The sequence below is a fragment of the Ambystoma mexicanum genome, chromosome 6q (assembly GCF_040938575.1).
Source record: "Ambystoma mexicanum isolate Mex_15411 chromosome 6q, UKY_AmexF1_1, whole genome shotgun sequence".
Taxonomy (NCBI): Eukaryota; Metazoa; Chordata; class Amphibia; order Caudata; family Ambystomatidae; genus Ambystoma; species Ambystoma mexicanum.
In genome coordinates this window covers 1061962965-1061987436 of record NC_090937.1, presented here as the reverse complement: position 1 = coordinate 1061987436, position 24472 = coordinate 1061962965, and the positions used below count along the sequence as shown (strand labels likewise).

At 44.4% G+C, this 24472-nt stretch overlaps 1 protein-coding gene across 3 annotated transcripts in view; it reads right to left on the bottom strand.

Moving 5' to 3' along the window:
* Window positions 1–24472, bottom strand: part of SGCZ (sarcoglycan zeta) — a 6780780-nt gene that overhangs the window by 2639399 nt on the left and 4116909 nt on the right. The gene's annotated exons all lie outside the window — the stretch shown is intronic.

The following is a 24472-nucleotide window of genomic DNA, read 5'->3' as shown; positions in this document are numbered from 1 at the left end:
GCTTCTTGTGCATTTATTTTTTAACACTATGGTCCTTATTCATAGAGCGTTTTCCAATGGGCTTCCGCCATTATAAAACGCTTCAGTGAATTAGGCTCTTTCTCACATGTGCAGCAGGCGGAGCAGGGAAGCCGTTGCACATCCCTTTGTAAAACCTGTCCAGCATGTTCCAGCCCCACATTTATTTTACCTCACTATCATTGTGGAGTGCTTCACACTGGAAAAAGATGCTTAAACATGCCATGCCAGTGGCAGCGAGTGATAAGGGTATGCAAGAATGTCAGCAGACTGGCAGCCACTGTCGGGTGTCCTCTGCCTGTACCTAGATATTATAATAGCAATAGTATTATTATTTTTTATATTTAGATTTTGCAAACATTGCTCAGAAAGAGGATTAGGGTACAATTAACAGCCAAAAGTGTTGCGGGCTGAAAGCAAAATAGTAGTGTGTGTGTGTGAACACGCAAACAATTACCCCGGTAGCACTGTGTTGAGTTGCAGATAGTCACCCCATGGCTGGTCTGTACCCTCCGAGTCTAGGAAATGTCAAGTTGTGACTGACTTGGTCCAGTTTTCAGCTCTTTCGGAGGGATGAAGTAGTCCAGATTGCTACTGGGATGGACCTCCTCTGGACCAGAGCATAGCAGGAGAATGTCTCTTCTTGCACCCAGGATAGTTATCTGGCATCCAGTGTACCAAGTGATAGCTGGCATGGGCTTCAGACTAGCATCATATGAGTGGCATTGCTGAGGCTATCAAAGACGAGAGGTCAGAGTATGGTGCATCGTGTTGCCTTTTCAGAACCTCCAGAAATCCTCTTTTTTTTTAAACTTTGGTTTTATTTGCATTTTCTTAATACAACCATCGGGCCCATGAAACATACAGTGGTACTGCCCAAAAGTCCAGAAGTTTTTGGAGAATGTAAGGGTCATGGAGGTTACAGAACAATTACTCCCACAGAACCCGCTGACGATGCTGTTGGGCCTCCCCCCGAGGAAGCAGAAATACACAGGTACCCAAGAATGTGGGAAACAATGTTGAGGGTGGGTAGTGTGGCCCTGGCGCAGAAATGGAAGAGCCTGGAGACCCCCTCTAAGGATGATTGGCTTAAAAAATTAAAGAACATGTTCCTCATGGACAAATTGACTGCTATGGTTAGCAATGACTCTGGTACATTCCAAGCGAATTGGTACGGTGTGCGACATTCATGGGGATGGGAGGTCCATTGACACCAAGGGAATGCTCCTGTACAGGAGGGGTGGGAAGGGGAATGAGAGGTATCTAATGTAAATTGGGCAACCAACAGTCTGGGGTACAGCAGATGCTACAAAGCCGACGAAGATGTCGAGAAACAATTCAGCTCCCAAGCACCGGGAAAAAGAGAACTTACGGAAGCTCTCACGGTTAAAGTTCTGAAGGCACAATCTAATTGGGGGGAGGGAAGGGGTTGGGTGAGGGGATAGGGGGACGAGTGGGTTGGGCTCAAGGGTCAGATGAATGAGTTTATTCTGTATCTTTCAGAAATCCTCTTTTACTGTGAAATATTCAGGGAGGGTGTTCAATCGAAAAGGATGAAGGAATCTGCATCCCAAACTCTTTAATCTGGCATTGTTTGTGGTGAGTGTATCTTGTTAGTATCTGATTCACTGGTACACTGTGGATATATATGAAGGGGCACATCACATGCAATACTTATGAAGTGAATTGTAAATTGTGTGAGTTCATTGATGGTGTGTCAATGTCTCTCAAGTTTCTGTGATATGATCTTAGTAAGGTTAAATATGAATTGGAATGTTTAATTCTGCATTCTTTAGAGTTTGGCATTTTTTTTCTTCTATGGCATTAATTACCAAGTCAGGGGCAGTAAGTGAAGCCAGCCCTTAGTGAAGAGTGAGCCTTGGCGAGGCATCAGTTACTTCCCTTGTCGAGGTCCTTAATGCAACTAGCAACCTGGGGCTTCATCTGGAATGGTAATAAACAAAAATATTTCTTAAAGGAAATAAAATCTGTGCCTGCAGCACTAGCACAATTACCTTTAAAAATAAAAGCAAAATGGCTGACAAGTAAGATAGAAAGGGGAGTAAGTCCATTTCTATGTTACTGGAGCCCATCCTGTGAGGACAGAGAGGTTGCCGAGGAACTGGTCAGTAGCCTGTAGGTAGGTGGGGTGAGGGGAAAAGTTAGGGTAGGTGGGGGTCTTCAATCGTGAACAACAAGGGGGCAGAGGCCACATGCAGTGAGGAGAAAGGAGAGGATGCCACAAAAACAAACATTGGCAATTACAAATGTTTCGGCTTATGTGTAGGCATGGGAAAAGCACTTGCGTGGCACCACTTTAGTTGTATCAACTACTCATTGTTGGTAGCAGGTGCAAAATGGTGTGAGTTCCTGATCATCTAATAGCAGTGCCCAGCAAAAGCTTAAAACCTATGCACACCCCAAAAACGCTGGCTTTAAACGGGACTTTAATGACTTTTTGCAATGCTTTTTATTAACGGGACTTCAGCGAAGGACATGCAGAGTGCTTATATATCTAGTTGCTGAAGACAGGTTTGGTATTAAATTAAGGCATTGAAGCTCAGCGGACTGTTTTGAAAAAACATTGGCAGGCAACGTTTGATGGGAAGGCTTTATTAAAGCAAGTTCAAAGAGTTCCCACGAGGAGGAGTTTTGGCTGGGCACAGGCAGGAATTGTTGAGAATGGCAAAAGGGATTATCATGGCCATTGACGGGCAAAGGATGTGCACGTTACCAACCAGACAACACCTACAGACTCTGTGTCCCTCCGCATATGTCATTCCTCCCTGTGTGTAACCCAATGCAATCGTTTTGGGTTTGGCTTATAGGGGTCACAAGTGACACCTAATAGCCCAAACTAAAAAGGAAACAGAACACAAGTCCTAGAACGCAAGTGCTGGTGTCTGAAAGGGAACAACTGGCTCAAACTATCCATTTGGCAACCCTGCTATTTCGGACCCTGCTTGCAGCATGGTAATACTGAGCATAAAGGCAATGATAAAATGTAGAGTTTGCAAGGTAATTGGCCCAACAAGGCTTGACCTTTTAACAGAACTGTACAGATTGTCACATGTGGGAGCAGGGCCGGCACTAGGATTTGTGGGGCCCTGGGCGGCAACAGATGTTTGAGCCCCCCAAAATTGCATACATAGTGACATTAGGGATATCTCAGAATTAGTCTTCACTACACAAAGGTGTCAATGGAAGTTACATGAAAAACGTGTTGCCATGTGTAAGGCCATAGACAAATACACTGTGATGTCCAGTGTATGAATTGTGACTATTTATATATGCCTATGTGGCAATATCAGGAGTGAGGCTTTTTTTTCGAAGTAGCAGACCGTGTGATCTGAATAAATTATATAGACTTTTAATTTTAGCACATAAGACATAGTGTGATAAAAAAGGATTGGTTAAGCGGTGAAGCTAGGATCTGAGAGAAGTATGAAAGTCGGGAACTTGAACACATCTCTTCCCATATGTAATTGGTAGAACTACTCTTTGCAAATGTGTTTTGAAACATTGGTTTGGAAACACTATCTGACTGTGAATGGCATTGCAAACATATGGTGATTGTGTTTTGCTAACTGAAACTAACTGTTGTTTTTGCAGAGGTTTCACAATTGTTTGTATTTTTATTGTGTGTATATTTGGTCATATTGTCCAAATTATCAATATGTTTTTATTTCAGATGCTACAGATAAGGATTACTATGAATGTCAAAAGAAATAGACTACAAGCAGAAAATAACAATGTTCATCGAGTTCTATTCACTACAAAATGAGCATGGAGTCTCATTAATGTACCCCCTGAGCCTTTATTGGAGGGGGTGAGCAGACCAGAACTGTTTGCCGGGTGCAGGAATAGGAGGGGATCCTATAGTAGAACATTGCAATGGCAACTCAACAGGTTATATGTTTATACCTTCCTGTAAATGATGTCTTTTTTTCCTAATCCTGCTGCAACATGTGCTGTTAAATGTATTGTCATGTTCTGTGGATGAGTATAACTCCCTCGCTTCACTCGGTGTGGGATCTATCTTTTGCACCATAGCGAAAATCAAAAGCTTGCATCCATGAATATAAGCACTGTAAGTGAACATATCTTAAAGTGAAATATACAAATTTAGTACCATGACTTTTCCCCTTAGAAGAAATTTCACAAGACAAAAGAGCATAGACATTTCAAAAAAAGCAATCAAAACCAGAAAAATAACCTGAGAGAGGACACTTTCCAATAAATACGCTGCCAACGTATAAAAGGTGCTCACCTTTTACACCCAGCAATGTGTAGTGAAATATTCCATGGAAAGCAAAATCCCAATTCGAGACGTGCGTTTTGATGACAATTTTATGTGGTCTTTTGGGTAAGCGTCTACACTGGAAACATAACAACCTGAGTGAAATATTTGTAGCCAAATGCTTGAGCAAGCTTTCTGACCCAAGTGGATTGCATCCATTCCTCTAAAAGAAATTAAGCTGTCCAGCTACATTTTTCATTTGCTTATGCCCTGAAAAGCAGCACATGGCTACCATCAGGGCAAAATAATGACACCAGTCTACAGGATTGCAACTTCTTTTGCCACATCTTGCACACATATTCATGACTCACTTGCCCTTGTATCATTTCCCCTCGGTATCCCCATGTCTGGCTTTCAACAATTCTCTGCTTTGTAAAGACACATTGGGCCTCATTACACGGAAGGCGGTGAGCCATGGCGCTATTAGCGCCATGGCTCATGCCGGTAAAATACTGGCACCGCCTTGGCGGAAAGGGGATTTACCGCCCCATTCCAAGGTTGGAGGGGCGGTACATCCCCCTTCTGCCATTGCCCTTCCCCATTCCCATTTCTGCCCCATAGGGCTCTATGGGAATGGGGAAGGCGCTAATTACGGCACCGCAATTTTGCGGTGCCGTAATTAGCTCCGAGGTCCCTTAGCGGGTTGGTTTTTAACGCCTGCAAAAAGCAGGCGTTAAAGCACCAACCCGCAAAGGGACCTCGTAGTACGGCGGTAAGGGTTAACGGTCACCGTTGCCATTAACGGTGATCGTTAACCCTTACCGCCGTCCGTGTAATGAGGCCCATTGAAACATACACATGCCATAATAAGGTACTCACTCAAACATCTACATCTTTATAGAAATATGTTAGGCAAAAAGAATACAATTGTGGCATTATTCCCCCCATCTTGACTGGGAGACTACAAATAGCATCATGCAAAGTCAAACAAATGGCATTGTACCAAAAGTAAACGTTTTTTGGTGTGTTAAACATGGTAGTTGACCTCGAGGAGGGTGTAGATTTAGGCTGCAAATGTCTGGTTTCTGTGTGCTTTCAAAATGAAAATGCCTATTTGCATTTCTTAAGATGGAAAAGTTACGAACATCTTGTCGAAAACATTGTCCTCTGAAATGGCCTATCACTTATAAATTACCACCAGTTTAAATGCTCTGCTTGAAGAAAGAAACTGATAAGCAGTAATAAAAGGCTAACACAGGTTTTGCTCACAGGTTAGTATATTCGTCCACACTGCCGGGTACACATCTATAGGTAAACAGAACAAACCACTTGAACATGTATTGTTTTCTCAGCGTTTGTATTTGATTTTGTATAAATTGAGCAACCCGTCAATTTCATGTCACAATGTTTACAGCCCCAATTAAGTCATTAGCTCTGAGAAGACTTCTTTGAACAGACACTGGCAAGCACTTTAAAGACAGCTCAAAGAGTTCCGAAGAGGAAGAGTTCTGTGCTGGCAGAGGGAGGAATGGCCATAGGGATAAGCATTGCCATGGGCAGACAATGGGCGGGCACACTACCAAACTACACCTACAGGTTATGTGTCCCTCCTCATATGTGATTCCTCTGTGTCCCCTCTCATATGCCCCGTTCCCCCCATCTGCACACTGTGCAATAATGTTGTGTTATAGGTGCCACAAGCGACACCTAATAGCTCAAACTAAAAATGGTAGACTAGGGAGAGGCAACGGAACCCACGGTGAAGCACAGGCTTATTTGCACTAATCCAGTCTGTTTTGCAGCAAAAAGGATTGCACAGCACCTATCACCAGGGTACTAATAGGGAATACGAAATATATGACATTGCAGTAGTCCAGTCTACACAATGACCAATGCCAATAGCAAATCAATGTTCTGAGTGAGGTCAAGCAAGGACATGACTCCTTTAAAGCTATTGAATGGAAGGATACTGTAAAACATACACAGTTTAAATCAGAATAGGAGGAGTACATGTGTGTATTAGTCCATCTGAAAGGTGAATGGAGATGGGTCAACTGGCTCCAACTGATGTGCATCTGTCAGAGGATAATAGAGACATCATTAGTGTCGTTTCACCCACTGTTGCAATTGCTTTAAGAAAAGTGTGTTTTTATATGGACATCTCCAAATTGAGTTTCCAACTTCAGTAAAGTCCGGGTGTGATCCATTATAGGCTTCCAGGACATGGGTCTGTGCATGAACATATACATTAAAGGGGATCAGTAAACAAGATGATTCTTTTTGAACACCACCAGTGATATGGACTGAATTCAGGTATTATAGATCCCAGGTTGAGCTGATGGGTATGGATGAAAAGGGAGCATAATAACTACAACTGGCCTGCGCTCTCCCAGCCGCGCCCTCTCCGCAACTCCTTCAAACAATGTAAGGCATCGGATCATCAGGCTGTGGCCAATAGGATTGTACGTCACAGAGAGGTCCAGTAATTAGAGAGCATTTGCAGGCTTGCCCCTGTTCCAAGATAGAAAGACCTTTTGCCTCTTTTGAAATGTCCCCACTTGTATTCTGGAGCTAGATTTGAAATCACTGATTAACCATTTCGTCTTCACATGGAAGTAGAGAGGAGTGGTTTCTACAGTTCCCAGTGGCTTTGCAATGCAAGATAAGCATAACGTGTGTCGGTATTTGGAAAAATATCAGGATTGAAACATACATCTTTTTTTCATCAGTTGATTAATGGAGTATCACAGTAATAACTGAGTGCTATTAGAAAACGTGCACCTGTCTGAAACATGGCCTGTACATAAGGTGGCATGAATGGACTAGTGATGAGAGGGCAAAGGCTGCCAGACATGGACTGATATTATCCCATTTCAAATGTGTGGAAGGAGGTGATGCTTTGAAGGGACACTAAAGAACGATTTTTAATGAAAGGGGAGCTCTGACAGCCAGAGTGCAGCAATAGCAGCAAGGCATTTCAATCTAATCTCCATACCTGAAACCTCATTGTATACCACTAGCACCAATGTTATTATAAAAAATACATTGGGCTTCATTCCGAGTATGGCAGTAAGGCATAGCGGCCACCGGTAACGAGACCCGTGGCGGTAATCCCTTACCGCCATACTCCGAGTTCCCTCTGCGACCTCGCCCTTAACGCCTGCTTTGAGCAGGTGTCAAAGTCGAGGGCGCAAAGGGGCCTCCAAGCCAATAACGGTGACCGTAATGAACGGTCACCGTTATTTGCATCTTCCCCATTCCCATTGAGCCCTATGGGGGCTCATTTGGGAATGGGGAAGAGCCTTGGTGAATGGGGAATTACCGCCCCGCCAACCTTGGAATGGGGCGGTGATTCCGCCATCCACCAAGGCGCTGCCGGTCCGGGTACGGCGTCAACCAAGGCGTTAATAGCGCCATTGGTTAGCGCCGTACTCGGAATGAGGCCCATTTACAATAACCCTATAGGAAAACAGGTTTGCACCAGTCCATTCCTTTCTCTTATTGCACAGTCCCACCACGTCCATACCCACGCCACCTATCACAACGTTTTTCTTTACGGCGATCACGAAGATCAGTACCATGCTTGTCTGCCATGTTTTCTGTATAGAAAGGACAGTGTTCGCACGTTAATGGATTTCTTAGTTACTGTTGGTTGGCACATAGACTTCACATTTTCACATAGCCTCAGGGTGTAACCACGGAGTCTGGAGCACACTGACGGGAGAGCTGATTGATGTGGCAAGCATCCACCAGCAGTTGGCTGTATGAAAAACCTAATGCAAATTGCAAGTGCATGAATTTCGAAAAGCATATCTGACAGTGATGCTTTAGAGATCAATGTCTATGGGCTCAAGAACAATCTGCCCTCAGATGACTACATGTAAAACAACTTCATGAGGATCATGGACTTGCCATTGCTGGACTCAGATGAAAAGGTGATGTTAACAACTATGTATCCAATGAATATGGAGACCTAGAGCAATACTGGCAGACCTTAAAACCCAGTTCTTAGGTGCTAGATTCCCCTCATGGTGAAGTGGTACATGAGTCCATTGATACACGTGATTAGAATTAATTGAAGAGACAAAACATGTATCACTGAGATCCTTCCAGGCCTACAAATGCCTTATTCAAGCATAGATATGCAGCCCCACCCTTCTCCGGTTTAAGAGGCTTCCACACTCCAGCTCCACACACACTAGTGGCATGATGATACAAAGACATCCACAGCATATGTGGTTCCCAGCCATTGAAACATCCCTCTCAGACATGTGTATGAAAGGAGACTGGCAGCTCCACAAAGAACATATGACAATTTCATCTCTGGCTGTGAAAACCAGGGATGACTCTTCCAACTCATGAATGTCCTCTTCCAACAGCGCCCGGGGGCACATTGCTCACACAAGAGCATGCACCTTTGGATTGTGGATGATGTAGGTCCCTCTCTGTTAATACCTGAGGGGATACAGCAACCTCAATTGTTTTACTGCAGCGGTCCCCCATAGTGCAATCTGTGTTGTGCAGGATTCTCAAGAGCATGGGCTGACAGGTGCTGAGTGAAATAAAATCAAATCCCCTACACTTATGTACAGGGTCGAGGTGACTTCAGAAATACCCTCTAGAATGATGTCAGCAATGCAATATGTCAATCAACAGTGGTGCACTCGATTAAAATGTTGGATTATTTGTCCTTAGATTTCTGTAATTTCTGAGGTGTGGCTTATTGGAACATCTACGACTACAGTGGGGTCTGGATAGGGAGACTTTCTAGTCCTTAATGGCAGATGGTGTCATGTGACAAGAACCTGTTTGAATCACGCCTAAACTCAAAGCATCCCATATTCATTGCCCGTAGAGCAGATGTGTAAACAACAGCAACATTATTACTGGAGTGTGTTTAGGTGGTGAATTATCTATGCCCTCCATTTTCAATGATGCCACAAGTGATAACTTAAGTTTGACCATATGACATCTCTGGGTCCAGTCTCCTCCTTTTTGTAGGCAACATCCCCTTTTCAGGCCCTTCTACAGTTATCTATGGCTTTTCTGGCCCTTACGCTACAGTGCTGGTGGCTCCTGAGCATATAAAATGGGATGGATAATCAGGGGGGGTCATCCACCGGTTCAGGGTTGGTGTATCATGCGTTCAGATGCATTATAACTGAAGTGAGTGTAGGTGGTGAATTATATTTTTCCTCCATGTTCTATGATGCCACAACTGATAAACCTAAGTGTAAACACCTGACATCTCTGGGTCCAGTCACCTCATCGATGCCCTCTTGGGGATGCTAATCAGTGGGTGCCAATCCACCGCTTCAGGATTGATCTCTGATAATGGTAACATGACAAATTGCAAGGGACAATCTGAAATGCCAGGTTTTGTGCCAAAGCTTCCCTTTGCATTTGGGCACTAGGTACAACTATGAGTTATCAATCAGTCTGGCTTTCATGGGCTTGACGGGATCTGGAACAGAAGGTAATCCTGCCGCTACGGACGTAGTGCAGCAATCAACTCTGTTGGCATTTCCAAGACAACAAACCAAGTGATATAGAAAGTTGAGTACCCACAAGAGGGCTATTCAAGTGACCCACAAGCACATATTGCACATACCACACAGAGAAGAAACCTCCCATAGCGTGCACATTCCTAAAATCAGATACACCCTGTGTATATTCTGGTTCTTAGATGTTCCCATGCATGGGGACTCAATATTATTAGCAGTGAGTTCTACCCAGGTTGACCGCATTGCCTAGAGGGGGCATCAGCGGATTGTTGACATGCGTATATAGTCACACATGCCTACCTCCTGCTGTGTAGAGTGGACTGAATCATCAAGAGTTGGTATGCAACATCTCAGGAATTAAGGTACATACACAGAAAAACGTCTAGGACTCGGAATATCAGCATCTGTGTCGTTTCATTTAACAGTTTCAGTGCTAGGGCTTCAAAGATTTGTCATTAAAATGAGGGTATATTCATATTTATTCTAGAGTGTTGGTCTAAACGCCATACTTAAAGTTATATACAACTTTAAATCGGAGAATGCAAACATACGTTTTCTTTCAATCCAAACAGTTATAGTTTAAATGTGATAGGACACTGCTCTTACCAAATCCAAACACTAACGCCAATGTTTGCAAAGTTTCATCAACATTTTGCACAGGGCTCTTCATAGACAATGACAAATGCACTGCTTACCCTATTATATCTCAAAATGTTCCGCTTAATTTGTCAATGTTCGAGGATTAAACAGTGCACACAACAAAAATTTGTAAAATTATAACAGCCAAGCCTGAGATATTCACTTGTTAAGGATCACAAATGTATCAGTATTTTTAATGATGCACAGTAGTTTCAAAAGGACAAACAAAATGAGGTTCATATTGTTGACAAGAACAAAAAAAACACCCACACATGGCACACTCAACTTGGCATGTTTGCGCATAATAGGACAAATGGAATGAACTCTACATGGCCAACACTTAACCAAACTGCAACCAGAACACCCAACGTAGAACACAACAAAGGTACATTTATTTTGTTCAACAAACACAAAGGACATTCAACACGGAATGAAAGCTCATAAAAGTTGGAGAAAGGGGAGAAAAGGGAGTAGAAACAGACGCACACACTAAAACACACGCGTGAGCGCACACACACACACCACACCACTCTTCTAAGCCCAACCATCACCTAACATTTAAAAAGACATATATTTCCATAACGTTCGATAGCACAAATCACCAAACACGTGATCAAAAATGCACAGTTGAACACTGGAAATACATTGCCATTATGTTGTTGAAGACATGTTGAAGGTATGGCCAGCTAAATGAACCCCACCTCCATGTAACGCATAAGGATCATTGCTCAGAATGCAGAACATGCCAATGCTTGGTATTTCCTAGTCATGCACAAAGGCACTAATTCACTTGTTTAATTTACAGACATCTTTATAACTCTTGCCTTGTACAAGGATGGGGATAATGCCTAACTCGTTCAGGATATAATGTTGGCCCATCTGAACGCTGTTCATAAGAATGCAACATGCCACATCACAGGTGCAAGAAAACTACATCACGTTACCTCCATCCATGCGTCAAGTTAAGGAGAGCTTGCTTCCCCAACAAAGCTATCTACCTTGTCTATGTAACACGTTACTAAGGCAGATAAGACTGCCCCGTCTATCCTACACATCAGAAAGGACCTGTCGATCCTATGTTTCAAAGAACACATCTCCAATCCTATGTGCTAAACCTGCAGAGGTACTCATCGCCTCTGCTCCTACTACTTATTGCAGCACCTTTGCTACCTCTGTGAGCTACTTGTAATACATTGGATACATCCTAGGTATAAATATATCCAGTTACACATTCCTATAGAAGTCCCCAGGGTTGGACTGGCCGCATCGGCCAATTGGCCACTGGCCGATGTACTTTGAGGACCTGGGGGGCCGGTTTTTCTTGAAGCCGTTCCTGGCCAGTTTTTCATGACTAATAAATCATTATACTCTCACACAGCTCGCAGGCAGCCAGCCACTTTGTCAGGCAGTGCCGTGGTGTGGCGCTGCGCTGCATGCGTTAGTCAGTGTGCAGTGCCAGTGCGACACGTGGGCACGGGTCATGTGGGTGGCCCAAGCTGGGCCGTGTTTTTTTTTTTTAATGGAATGTTTGTTGTCGCATCGGCATCACACGCGACTCAGCAGGGCCTGGGAGGGGCTTGGGCCAGGCTGGCTGGCTGCTGCTGCCTCGCCGGTTTCGCTCTCGCCTCGCTAGAGGAAAGGAAACTGACACCATTCAGTCACACTCAGGGGGCGGGCAGGGGTCAGGAGAGCTGTCAGCCTGTCAGTGCAGCATACATTATTCATCAAAGCAAGGTAACAACACACACGTTGTTACCTTGCTTTGAGGATTTGATAAATCATTTGCTAATTTGCATGCATGCATGATGCATCATGCAGATGCAGGAGCTCAGGCCTCGAGGCCCCCGCAATCGTCCCACCCAAATGACAGGCGTATTGTGCTCACTCGCCTTGGGCCCGGGCCGCCCCCGGCTTGCTCTGAAATGCTAATTAAAGAAATTAGCAGGCCTGCCTGCCTGGCTGCCCCCTTGGCCTCCTGCCGCCAGGGCTGGGCCGGGGGCTGGGCCGGTGCCCCGGGGCACAGCACACAGTCTGGCATCCCCGGGCGGCACCTTATCATAACAACAAGTTGCTTTCAACTTTAGGAAGTAACAACAACAAAGTTGTTGCCCTTTGTTGTGCAAAGTTGAAAGCAACTGTTGTGCTTGGGGGCTGGGCCGGGCCATGGGAATTGTGGCTCAGGCCGCGGCCCAGACTCAGTGTCGCCAGTACTCGCCGCAATTGGACTACACTGACTCTTCATACCACGTGACGTGACTAGAGAGGGGATTAGTTGGGCCTCTCCTCCGTCCCTGGGCATGATGATTTTGCCCAGTGACACTGACACCGGCAGCAGCAGCCAGGCAGCGCCAGGAGGAGCCAGCCCACGAGACGACGAGTCTACACTCCATGGCAAACAGTCAGCACCTGTCTGTCCTGAGAGAAACTCCAGTCCCTCCCCAGCAGCAGAAGATGGAAATAAGGAGACACAGGGAGAGTGAGAACGAGAGAGAAGAGGGAGTGACTTTGAAAGAAGCAGGGACCGACACCGTGAGAGAGGCAGAGGTGCCCCCGGAGGCCACAGTGGGACATCGAGTAACAGGTGCTACCGGGCCACCATTTCCCCATCTCCCGTACATTTTTGGGGAGAGGTTCTACACGTGGTAAGTACCCTGACCCAAGAGATTCACCTGTCTTTGCACACTTTTTTTTTCTTAAAAGCGAGAGGCGTCCATGCTCGCTCTCATCCTTAAGGCGCTAGAGTCTTGGGGGCATTTACAGCGCGTGTCTGAATACCGCAGGGAATGGTGCAGTTGCCTGGGTACAAGCCAACAGTGCCCTCCCGGAGCGATGCCTTCCCGTAGCAGGACTCTGAGTCAGGCAGCTTTTGGCATCAAATTGGGTGCGCATTTCAATATGCTCTCTCCCTTGTTCTGGTTACAGCGCATAGAAGCACACAGCATCTTGCCCGGCCATCTAGAGGTATATTTTAGTATTCAGACAGAACAGAACCAAACTTCTTTTTAACCATTTATAGTTCCCTAACAGATGCAGAAACTTTACAAGACAGCAACAAGTGATTAACACATGGGTGTGTTCACCTTTCTCTTTTAATCCTTGCTGGGCAAGAAAGGCAAACATGCCGACAGCACGTGGCATTATCAGCAAGCTGCTGTCTAATGAAAAATGTGGATTTGACCAACGGAAGCACTAATGCTCGTTTTCCCGAATGCCGCGATGTTTGGACTTTTGGCAGCGATTCATGGAATATTTTGCACAGTTCAAAGTGACTCTGCACTGCTGAAAAGTGACTTTGCACTGCTGGCACAAACCCTTGTTCGTAGAACTGTGCAAAGTGTATTTTTGCCGTGCAAAGTCATTTTGTACTGCAAAAATGACTATGTGCGGACTTTGGCAAAAATACACTTCGCACAGTTCCATGAATCAGGGTGTGGGAAGTGCAAATTCACTTTGAACCGGGCAAAATATGCCATGAATAGGGCCCTTGGTCTCCCAATAGCACCTGTTGGCTGTGTACCAAGGAAAGGGGCGGAGTGGGTGAAGAAAGGGGAGAGTGTTAACCGCGTGCGCTATGAGCTGTGCCTTTGCTCTGTGTAGCACTATGAGCGGTGCCTTTGCTCTGTGTAGTGCTATGAGGGGTGCCTTGGCTCTCTGTACTCTCACCTCAGTAAACCTCATGCTTGAACTGTCCCTCTTCTCACAACTTTCCTGAAAAAAAGTGAACCATGGGGGACAGTGTGGATAATTACATGTGCTGAGAATCAAAGCGAGGGGATGTCATGTGACTGTAGGTCCATGCGTAGCAAGTGAGCCTGTATCAGTATCTCACCTGGGGCTGGGTGCTCTGCCTGCTCCACATACATCTCTGCAGTAGGTGCCTTAACCCACTGCACTGTCACCCTTCCCCATTCCTCTGCAACCAGGAGGCTGGTTATCTATGATGCCTTCCTTTGGCTCATTAGATCCATCTTTGATTGTTTAAGCGTACATGCCCTGATTTATGGAATGTTTAGCGCGGTGCAAAGTGACTTTCCACTTCCAACAAACACCCCGATTCACAGGGCGGTGCAAAGTGTATTTTTGAAGCGCAAAGCCAATTTGCACCAGTACGAAGTGACTTTGCACCGCGCAAAAAAATTCCATAAATCAAGCCCACGGCCTGCGCTCACAGGTTAGACATGTGACAGTCTCTTACTGCAGTGCCTCCCCGGCTGAGAGTCATGACAGAGGGCTGCCTTCCTCAGTTTGGGAGGGTCTTAAGCCCTCGCAGTGGCTGACTCGACAAGTGGAAGCAATGCTGCCCCACGCAGGAAATATTTCATCAAAACATTTAAAGCCACGAATGGTCAAGGCGACGTTTGGGGGATGACACTTAAAGCCCGTTGCTCGCCAAATTAAGTAAAACATGATTTTTCAAGTGCACTTTATATTAAAGCTGCAAACTAGATAGCTCAGCAAGTTAAGCCTTAATCCAAGGTGTCTGTTTTTACTCTGCAGGACAGCTCCCAATGGTAACTCCGCCGACTCAGCCCTCCACCCTTCAGAGGGCGATGAACCGAGTACCATTAAAGTAAGCAAAAGCAACACTTTTCTGTTACAGTGCTTTGAAAGGGGCAGCATCTGGCATGAAGCGCTATATAAAGTGTCATGTATCAGCTGGTCTTTTTAATGTCAGGGTAATATTGAAGTGCTCATCCCTCAGCCCTTCTTCATGTTATGGCTATTTTCAGCCTTTTTTTTAAAACTCCAGAAGATGGCATGTTCAAAGAGGTGACTTATAAACTCTGCCGAAAACTGTCAGTCACATACCATATTTCGTTTTTTTCTGAAAGCACAGGTCTTTTTTTGTCGAGCTTCGTATGAAAACAATATTCTTCACTATAACCCCAAGCCATTTCCCCCGAGAAGTGTTGATTTGGGGCACACGCAGCAAAGCCGTTACAGGTGTTTTTTGGGTGTGTGTACTTCTTATAGTGATTTTCCCCCTTTTTTGGCTACAGTGAAGAGTGCCTCTTTAATGGTCTGATTGATTGATAGATTGATATTTTATTTCTATATTGCGCTCGTACACAAGTGTTTCAGAGCACGACAAGGCAAGGGAGGGGAACAGGGGAGAACAAAACAGCGATCTTATTAGGCCCAGTGACATTGAGAACGTGCAAGTGCATGGGGTGGGGAGTACATGGAAGGGGGGAGAGGTGGAAAGTGCGAAGCAGACGAGAAACAGATAAATAACAATAAATAAATAATAAAGGCAACAAACTGGTAATGCAGCCAGCAATTTGCAAGTGCTAGGTTTAAGGCAGCAGACAGGGTAGGTCTGATAAGTGCAGGAAGAAACAGGGGGAGCTGTATGGGTACAGATACAGACCCCAGTGCAAGGGGTGGCCCGATGAGCAGGTACCTGGGCCCCCAAAAGACAGAGGGTGGCCAGGTGCACGGTGCCAAGAGAGAACAGATCAGCAGGGGAGAGGGGGAGCGAAGCCAGAAGAAAAGAGGAAGGTCTTGAGGTACTTCCGGAACCAGAGATGTTCTCCTCAAGTTTTAGAGTGGCAGGGAGGCTGTTCCAGAGGGAGGCCCCAGCCCAAGACAAAGATCTACCCCCAGCTCCTTTCTTAGAAAAACGACTGACCTTGAGCGAGTTGGAGGTAGAGGAGCGAAGAGCTCGAGAGGGGAGGTATTTGCTGAGGGATAGCTGAAGGTATTTTGGACCGAGGCCCCAGAAAGCCTTGTGGACAATGCAGAGGGTTTTGAATGTAATCCTTGCATCCACTGGGAGCCAGTGGAGAGATTTCAGAGCTGGAGAGATACGATCCCAGGGCTTGAGGCCAAGGACAAGTCTCGCAGTCCTGCTCTGGATTAGTTGCAGAGGGCGGAGAGTAGAGGCAGGTAGATTTAGATAGAGGCTGTTACAATAGTCCAAGCTAGAGAGAACCACAGCTTGAGATACCATGAGCTTCTGGGGGAAGGAGAGGAAAGGCAGAGTACCTCTGAGGAGGTGCAGTCTGAAATTTGACTTTTTAGAGACCTCAGAGATGTGGGCGGAGAAGGAAATGGTGGAGTCAAAGATGACCCCGAGGATCTTAGCCTTGCAGGCGGGGGTAGGAGGAGGGCCAAGGGAGGCCGGCCAGAGAGTGGTCTGTGTTGAGAGTGCACTTTGTATTGCCCCAATCAGATGTAAAAAAAATAAAAATGAACCACAACCCCAAAACCACCTTGTGTAAATACACCCTGGCAATACCGGGGTCTCTTTGCATCGTCACCGTGCTGTGAATATTTTACATCCCTGTCATGCTTGGGCCGTGTCACACTTGGATCCTCCGTAGTTCACTTTACTGGAGACATTTGACATCCGGGTTATGCTGGGACCATGCGATAGCCTGATAAATCTCTGGACATCCCTGCTCACACCGGGGTCATTGTACACTAGATCGCTATGAGAAATTGTATATCCGGGTACAATAGGCGCCATTTTATAACGTGGTTATTCCAATGGGCCCAATTTAGATTATGATCACCCTGGCGCACGTGTACATCCTGTCACAATGAGGTCATTTTGTAGCCTGTTCATCCTGGGGGCATTTTATATATCGGTCACACAGTCACCCTGTTGGTCACATTGGGGGCATTTTATATCCTGGTGGCATGGGAGCCATTGTTTCTCCTGGTCGCACTGGGGCATTTAATAGCCTGGTCACACCTGGGCCATTTTATTTACAGGTCACACTGGTCACACCATACTGAGTGACTTCTAATATAGACATAAGCTGAAAAGTAGATGCCTTGCACACAGGCTTGAAATGCTGCCAAATTTGCACCAGACCTGCAGATGCTCATTTTACTATAGCCGATATGATAGCTTAGTGGGTTTAGCGCTCGCTGCTGTGATGTGTGTGTGATCTGCAGGTTCGAATCCCAGCAAGGCCATCCCAGCCTTTCATCCTGATGGCAATAAATGTGTACCAAGACAGGTTGGGTGATATTGTATGCATATTTGTTCTATAAAAAAGAGCTCAAGCGTTAGTGCTATACAATAACATATTATCATTTGGCCTTGGACGTCTGCTTCTCCCAACTCGTGATGAGTCCCTGTGAATGTTTTGAATACCAATGTTTCACCTATTGGCATACACTTAAGTCCTAGGCTGAAGCAGTGCAGCACACAACACTGTTTAAAGTCACACAAAACATGAGATCTCCACTTGATAATCCTGCGTCAGTATTGTAGAATGGCAGCGTTTTACTGTGGTCCCAGCATTTAAAATGGGATATAAAATCTATTTTAAGGATGTTCAATAGCCATTTTATACAAACGAAATAATGTCATAGTGCAATATGAGGAAAAGGCCATTGTCTATCATCAGTGGTCAACAGAAATGTGCTTCAACCTCTTGCTCCAAATGGTGTGCATCAGGGAAATGTTCAGTCACACCAAGTTCAAGAAATCAGACCGAAATTATTATAAGAAAAGTGTTCCAAAAGTTCATCTAAGCCCAAAGAAAGAAATCTGCAAACACCTAAGGGTTCCTTCCTAAACGGGGATGCCATAATTTCTCCTGGGTAGGACTGATGGGGCTTTTTCCATGCTCAGAACTTTGGCTCAGTCCACAGATGTTTCCCAGCAATGCACTCCTGGCTCCCTGGCAGCTAAATTAATTGAGTTTATCCTGCTTACTGTCTCCTAAGAGGTTTAATTGGGAAACTCTCCTGATGGAACATCAAGTACATCCTCCTAGGCTAAGCCAAAGTTTGGTGCTTCTGGGTTAGATGTGCCTTGGTGAGGTTTGACATTGAATCGGGGCATTCCTCTCAACTCCCACCCATAGATTCTCCTGACATTCTCCCATGACGTTTTTTCTTCCTTAACTCCTACTCTAACACTGTCCTTCTTGTCCCCCACAAACTAGTCATGCCATCTCAGTCCTCTGCCTATCTCTGTACTCAGCCATGGGTTACAGCAATCTCCCGGAACCTCATTAACCTTTCTGGTAAAAGGGATGGGTTCTTGTTCTCTCCCCACCCCAAGATATTTTGCTCAATCTGTTTAGTTTCTATTTATTTCTCCTTTTGGTTCACCCGTTCTTTACCCTGTCACCAGCACTGCCTCCTCTATGTGCATATATCCTAATCACTGCAATCTCTCTCTTGTCTCCAATGATTTGCATGTATCTTCTCTACAACAAACCACTCCGAGCTCTTGACTTTCTGCCTGCTCTCCATGAAAAAAAAAAATCTCTGCATCCAACACACCACTCTATTTCACTGTTTCCTTCCAAAAACATGATCTCTTTTTTACAATATCCATTTCCTTCTCCTTGAAGATGGAATACCTCCCTTTATCGTCCAAGATGATATACCTCTGTCTCTTAATCCGAGGAGTTCATCTATCTGTCTCTTAAAACCCATGACCTCCCACCGCTGTCACATATATATATGACTCCCTTTATCTAATACTACTTGTTCACACTCACACTTAACACAGACCAATAACTCCGTGCTGCCCTTCACAGTTACACCCTTCTGGCAAAGGATACTCCGAGAAAGGGGCCCCTCAGTGTCTGTTGCTCCCTCCAACAAGCCTGCACAAAGCTTTCCACTGACTGCCTGGACTGGCTGCTGTTTAAAGGCTGATCCCTTCTCCTGGGTTCTCTTCCAGGGTACCAATTGCACCTGAGTAGTACGGTATCCCTTTCTCTGTGATTGGGTCATGTGTGATAATAATCTGAGATTGTATTAGGTGCTGTCTCCATTTTGGATTCCCTTTGCAGTGTTTCTTGTCTTGGCTACTGGTGAACATGTAGGGACTGGGCTTTGCCCTGATTTAGGTATTCACTGCCTATTTAAGCGTGTGTTTTCCCGCTCTCTAATGTGCTACAATCCTTCTGGTTGGAGGGGATGCTGACTCCTATCCATTTTGAAATGTTGGGGAAAGGGGCACAGCCTCTCACTTTTCTGTGGCTGCCACTGCAAGCCCAGAGTTGTCATTCTCTCAGGCTTTCTCTTAGTATAGGGAGAACGGTAGGTCTCCATTCAGTGTCGGGTCACTGTAAAAGGGAGACATATGCTTCTCACTGCTTCTTCAGTCACCAAATCGGAGACGGGTGCCTTTTCCCCATGATTTTCCATTCCATGGTGTACGAAGCACCTCTATGTGTTGCTCAGGTCATTGTCGTGTTCTTCCAGTGATTAAACCTGCATCTGCATAGCTCAGGGCCATTTCAGGTTTTCCTTCTGCAAATGAGGGTTCAATGTTTGATCTATCAGCTGGGTTGGGGCATGGTACATGTTCTTCATTTTTATGCCCTAATAGGATTGCTCTTATGTCCCCCTCCTCCCTGACCCGCAGATGACTCTTCATCATCTGGTCTAAGTTTTCCCTCTGCCAAAGAGGGAACTTCTGGAAGTTGCAATTCTTTTACCTTGGATTGCCCACATTGATCGCAGAGTCTTGGGTTCCCCTGGGTGTCCAAGTTATTGTCAGTGGGGCTTCCCTATGAGTTTCCCTAATGCAAGTGCAGGGGGATTTCGTTCAATGGCAAAACATGTATTGATATTACTGGGCTCACAGACACAAAGTAATGAAAAATATGCTGCAAAATACTAAATTTGACGCACAGACTTCAAAGCACACACAATGACCAACACATGCTTAAGTACAAACGATAAATACATCATGTACATATGTACATGCCCAAAATACAAATTTAACTGAGTATACAGACTTAAGATTAGAATCTAAAATGTGCCTTTCTTTTCGCATGCTTCACTGGCAATGACCTTTGAATGGCATGAATTTTCAGCTGAAAAAAGTATCCAATTGCGGTTTTTGTCCACCTTCATTGTATTATGATGTTTGTATATGAATTGGCTTCTTGAGTAAAATTGCATGTGCCCCTAAAAAGTGCAACGCAATTTCAAAAATGTGATTTTGTCATTGTAACACTTATAATCTTATAATAGAAAATTACAATAAAAAAATAATACTGACCCAAATAATGTATTCTAACAGTACACCCCATGACACATGTCTGCATGGGCCCGAGCATATGCGAGCCTGAGTCACGAGTGTAGATGAGAGGGCAAGCTCTCTGTTGTTCTATTGAGTAAACACACAGCATTCAAAATTCAAGAGACATGAACCCTGATGCTTGCTAAATGCAAGAATGGACTTTCAGAAAGTTTAGCACCTTTGAGTTTATCTAACTGAAATCCAGCTGAAAAACCTCTGCACGGATAGCTACTGGCATTGTCCATTTTTAATCCACTCATTTCATTCTAAACACCCACACCAAGCCTTGTGGTCCTAGTAGGTATTAGCAATAAACCTGGCTGCTCACTGGTGTTAAGACTACTAAAGAGATCAAGAAAGAAAATTTGTGGGAAAGTTGCACTATGCAAGCATCCAGAACGCTGGGGCTTACCTTGATCCCTAAAGACTGACGGGGACTGCCTTGGCCAAAGACATTTAATTGATAACTTAAATGTTCCTTTTACTTTCAACTTATTGCCTAGTCTTAATATTCCTCCTGTTGTATCATTCCCAGTCTACCTTCCTCCCTATATGAGTATATCCATCATGTACTTCTTTGCAATTCCCTTGCAGGGGTAGCGTGTTAGCGATTCTGTGTATGTTTGTTAACAACTGGTGTTTCTATAGAGCCTTACAGGGATATTACTTTTATTTTAGTACTTAACAGTTTGTGAGGGTCATTAGGCTGACCATGTTAAGAGGGGATGGGGACCCCTCTAGGACTAGGGTGGGAGGCCTACCAGGGTGGAAGCCAGAGTTATTACTACCTCAAAGAGGGAATTTGGTAGCTGGGAGGACCCCTGTTCCTGCCCCCTCACTAAGTGCCTATATGTGCTTGGACAGTACCACAGTTGATCACCCCATACCTGCCTCACATGATGCTGACCACTTCTTTTCTATTTCTTGTGGAGGACTGCAACTACCAAGATACACAGCAATAAAGAAGCAGATCCATGGCAAGACAGATACAGAGAGACAGCAGCAAGCTGCAATGCATGCAAACAGCATACCAGCTAACCATACTTATTCAGCTTTAACTTTGTGGAGCCCATTTTCAACAGAAGGTAAGGTATTGGTTGCTGAGGGAATATCTACAGTCTTGTGATTGTGGGTGAACGGTGTGGAAGTGAGAGGGATAGCGAAAGAGTAGGGAGTGAGTGATGGGTCAAAGGAAGATGATTGAGAGGGTGTGTGGAGAGTAGTAGTGTTGTGGAGACGGAAGAGTAGTAGTAGTGTGGAGAGGGGAAAGTAGGAGAAAGGAGAGTGGTGTGGAGAGAGTAGCAGTGGTTTTTAGAAGGGAGAGAGTTAAATCTGAGGTTGGAGGCAGATAGTAGTGAGAATAACATCAGAGGGATGGAAAAGAAAGTGTAAGGGATAGAGAAAAGTGAGGGTGGAAGGAGTAGTAGAGAGGAGAGTAGGAGGAGAAAAGGGAAACCACAGCAACTTAGGGAGAGGCACATGAGGGCCACTGATTGGGACTTTAAAGTACCACCCATATTTCTAGAACTATTCAAGGGAGTATCATTGGTCACACCTAGGAGGTCCCTCAGGCAGTGACTTTATAGATAAAGTATTTGCCTTTAAGCCATCAATACCAAGACAGACAGAACTTAGACAGCTGGGGCAAACATTCAGTAGAAGCTATTCTGTGGAGTAGGGACACATGCGTTAGGGAGGGACTTCCTATCGCTAGACGATGTACAGAAGGACAGCCCTTCAAACCTTTTTGCAACCCATCAATAAGAACCCTCTAACTGTCCTTTGGGGTAGGTGTGGTATTAAGCCAATCTGTGACAACTTTTTAGTGTTAATATGTTTCCTCTGCTGGGCCACATCCCTGGAAAGTATATCATTGTTTTGCCCCATGCTACCAAAACAGAGGCAAGGGAACTAACCTATTTACTTTTGCCTAGTTTACCTTTAAACCTGAAACGTCATTGGTGGGATTAGCTGATGTGTACGTTTAGGCATAACACATATTACTTGCTCCCCCTTTGTATTATTTATGGCCAGAGAAATATTTTGTCACACTGAGCAGCCATATTTAATATACGACCTATGCTGTGCATGGTTAGTTTGAGATTGTACACGGATATTAGTGAGTATTTGACTGATCAGTACCCCAGGTTTGGACACATTCTTGAGTTCCATTGCCCACTCTGACTACTTGGGTCAAGTGGATGGGGCAACAGACTGATAAGCATGTTTTATGGGGGAACTCAGCCATTTACTTGAAGTACATTCTTGATTTAATTTAAGACATATATATTACATTTTACTCCATCAGTGTATGAATCTTGGAGATTATTTCAGACACTGCCATAATGTAATATTCATATGTTTGTTTACTTTCAGTTCTGAAGTTAAAGTGAAGAGTGTTCTTTGGGGGTCACGTGACTCTGCTAGATGTCCCAAGGATCTGCACTTTTGGTTAAAATGGAAAAGAAGAGTAATCTGCTCCAGGCTTTCAATATAAGGAAGGGCATTTCTTTGATAAACGTTGTTTCTTTACTTCAAAGAAGGATGGTGTGATGCCTCTGTGCTGTGCAGATGTTGGCTTGGTAGCACCGCAGGCAAACTGAAAGGACTGTGTTTGTGCAAATATTTCATTCTTGCTGCAATTTCGTGGAAAGTGAATGTTTTGAATTGTGTGTTTGCTTTTCATTGAAAAGAAATCAAGCACAACGCTATCATTGTGCAACACATTTACTATGCGTCTTTTACATCAGCCAAAATGCCCATCTCATTGACACCTCTCACCAATATATTGCCCCAATATATACCCCCAATACACCATCAGTACCACATGATGAGTTGTTTATTATTTTGACACCATGGAACTCATAAAAAAAAGAAAATGCTTGAAAGCATGTGATTATTATTTTGGTGTCTGCTAAGAAGTTTATTTATAGTTTACACCCCCATATGTGCAGTATTTCTTCCATGCATTCCTTGGTGATTCCTCTTAATTTGGAAAGACATGTGCCAATGGAGCCGTGGATGATCTGACTATGCTTTTGTAAAATTCTGGCATACGATGGGTGGCATCCGGCGATTGTGACCTTTATTTACTATTGTGTGTTCCTTCTGCCCTTTGTTTTGGTCCTCAAGATTGGCATTTTGCTGTGTTATTGTACTCACGGTAATGATAATGTTTTTGGTAATACAAAGATTTAATTAAAACAAGTTCTTTGCAATTTTAATTTTTAGTGCACTCATTTTCATTTGTTTGCACTATAACGTACAAAAAAAGTGAAAACAGGTAAAATTCCTTTTGCATCTTCGTTTTGCACTTCCTAGTTCAAATAGTGTTAATGCTTCTTACCGTTTACACATAGCAGATGGCACAAAAAGTTACTTTCCATGAAATCCACCTGATTTTAGCTGCTGTATAACGCAGCTGGATTCCAGGGGAATCCATTTTGTTTACTCCTTCATTTAAATGTTGTGGTAATGTAAAAGCGAGTGGATTCAGAGGAGAAATGACATGAGGAATTAGTACTCTCATGAGGTGCCCCTGTCTGACTGCAACCAAGTATGGAAACTAGCCTGAGCATAATTGAAGGTGGTTGGTTGGCATATGCTGACGACCTGTTGTTGCTTGATCACACTCCGGCAGGTCTGCAGTGCATGCTAAATTCACTAGTGGCATATTCTGGGGAGCATGGATTAACTATTAATGTTGAAAAAAGTAAAATAATGGGTTTCTTCCATAAATGTCAACCGAGAACTTATAAATGGATGAAAAAGATTGAACAGGTCACCACATACAAGTATCTTGGCATTATTATTGATGAAAAGCTAACTTGGGAGCAACAGTGGCAAGCTTTGAAAACACGGTGTCGTGTATTGACAAATACATTGAGTATCTTTATTGAGAGAAACAATGGATATTCCGTGGCTGCAGTAATCACTATATACATGGCAAAAATAAGATTGGTATGAATGTATGCAGTGGAAATCTGGGGCCACAAATTTGTTACCCGCCTTGTGTTGTTCGAAGCCAAAATACTAAGGAAATTATTTCGATTGCCACAATAC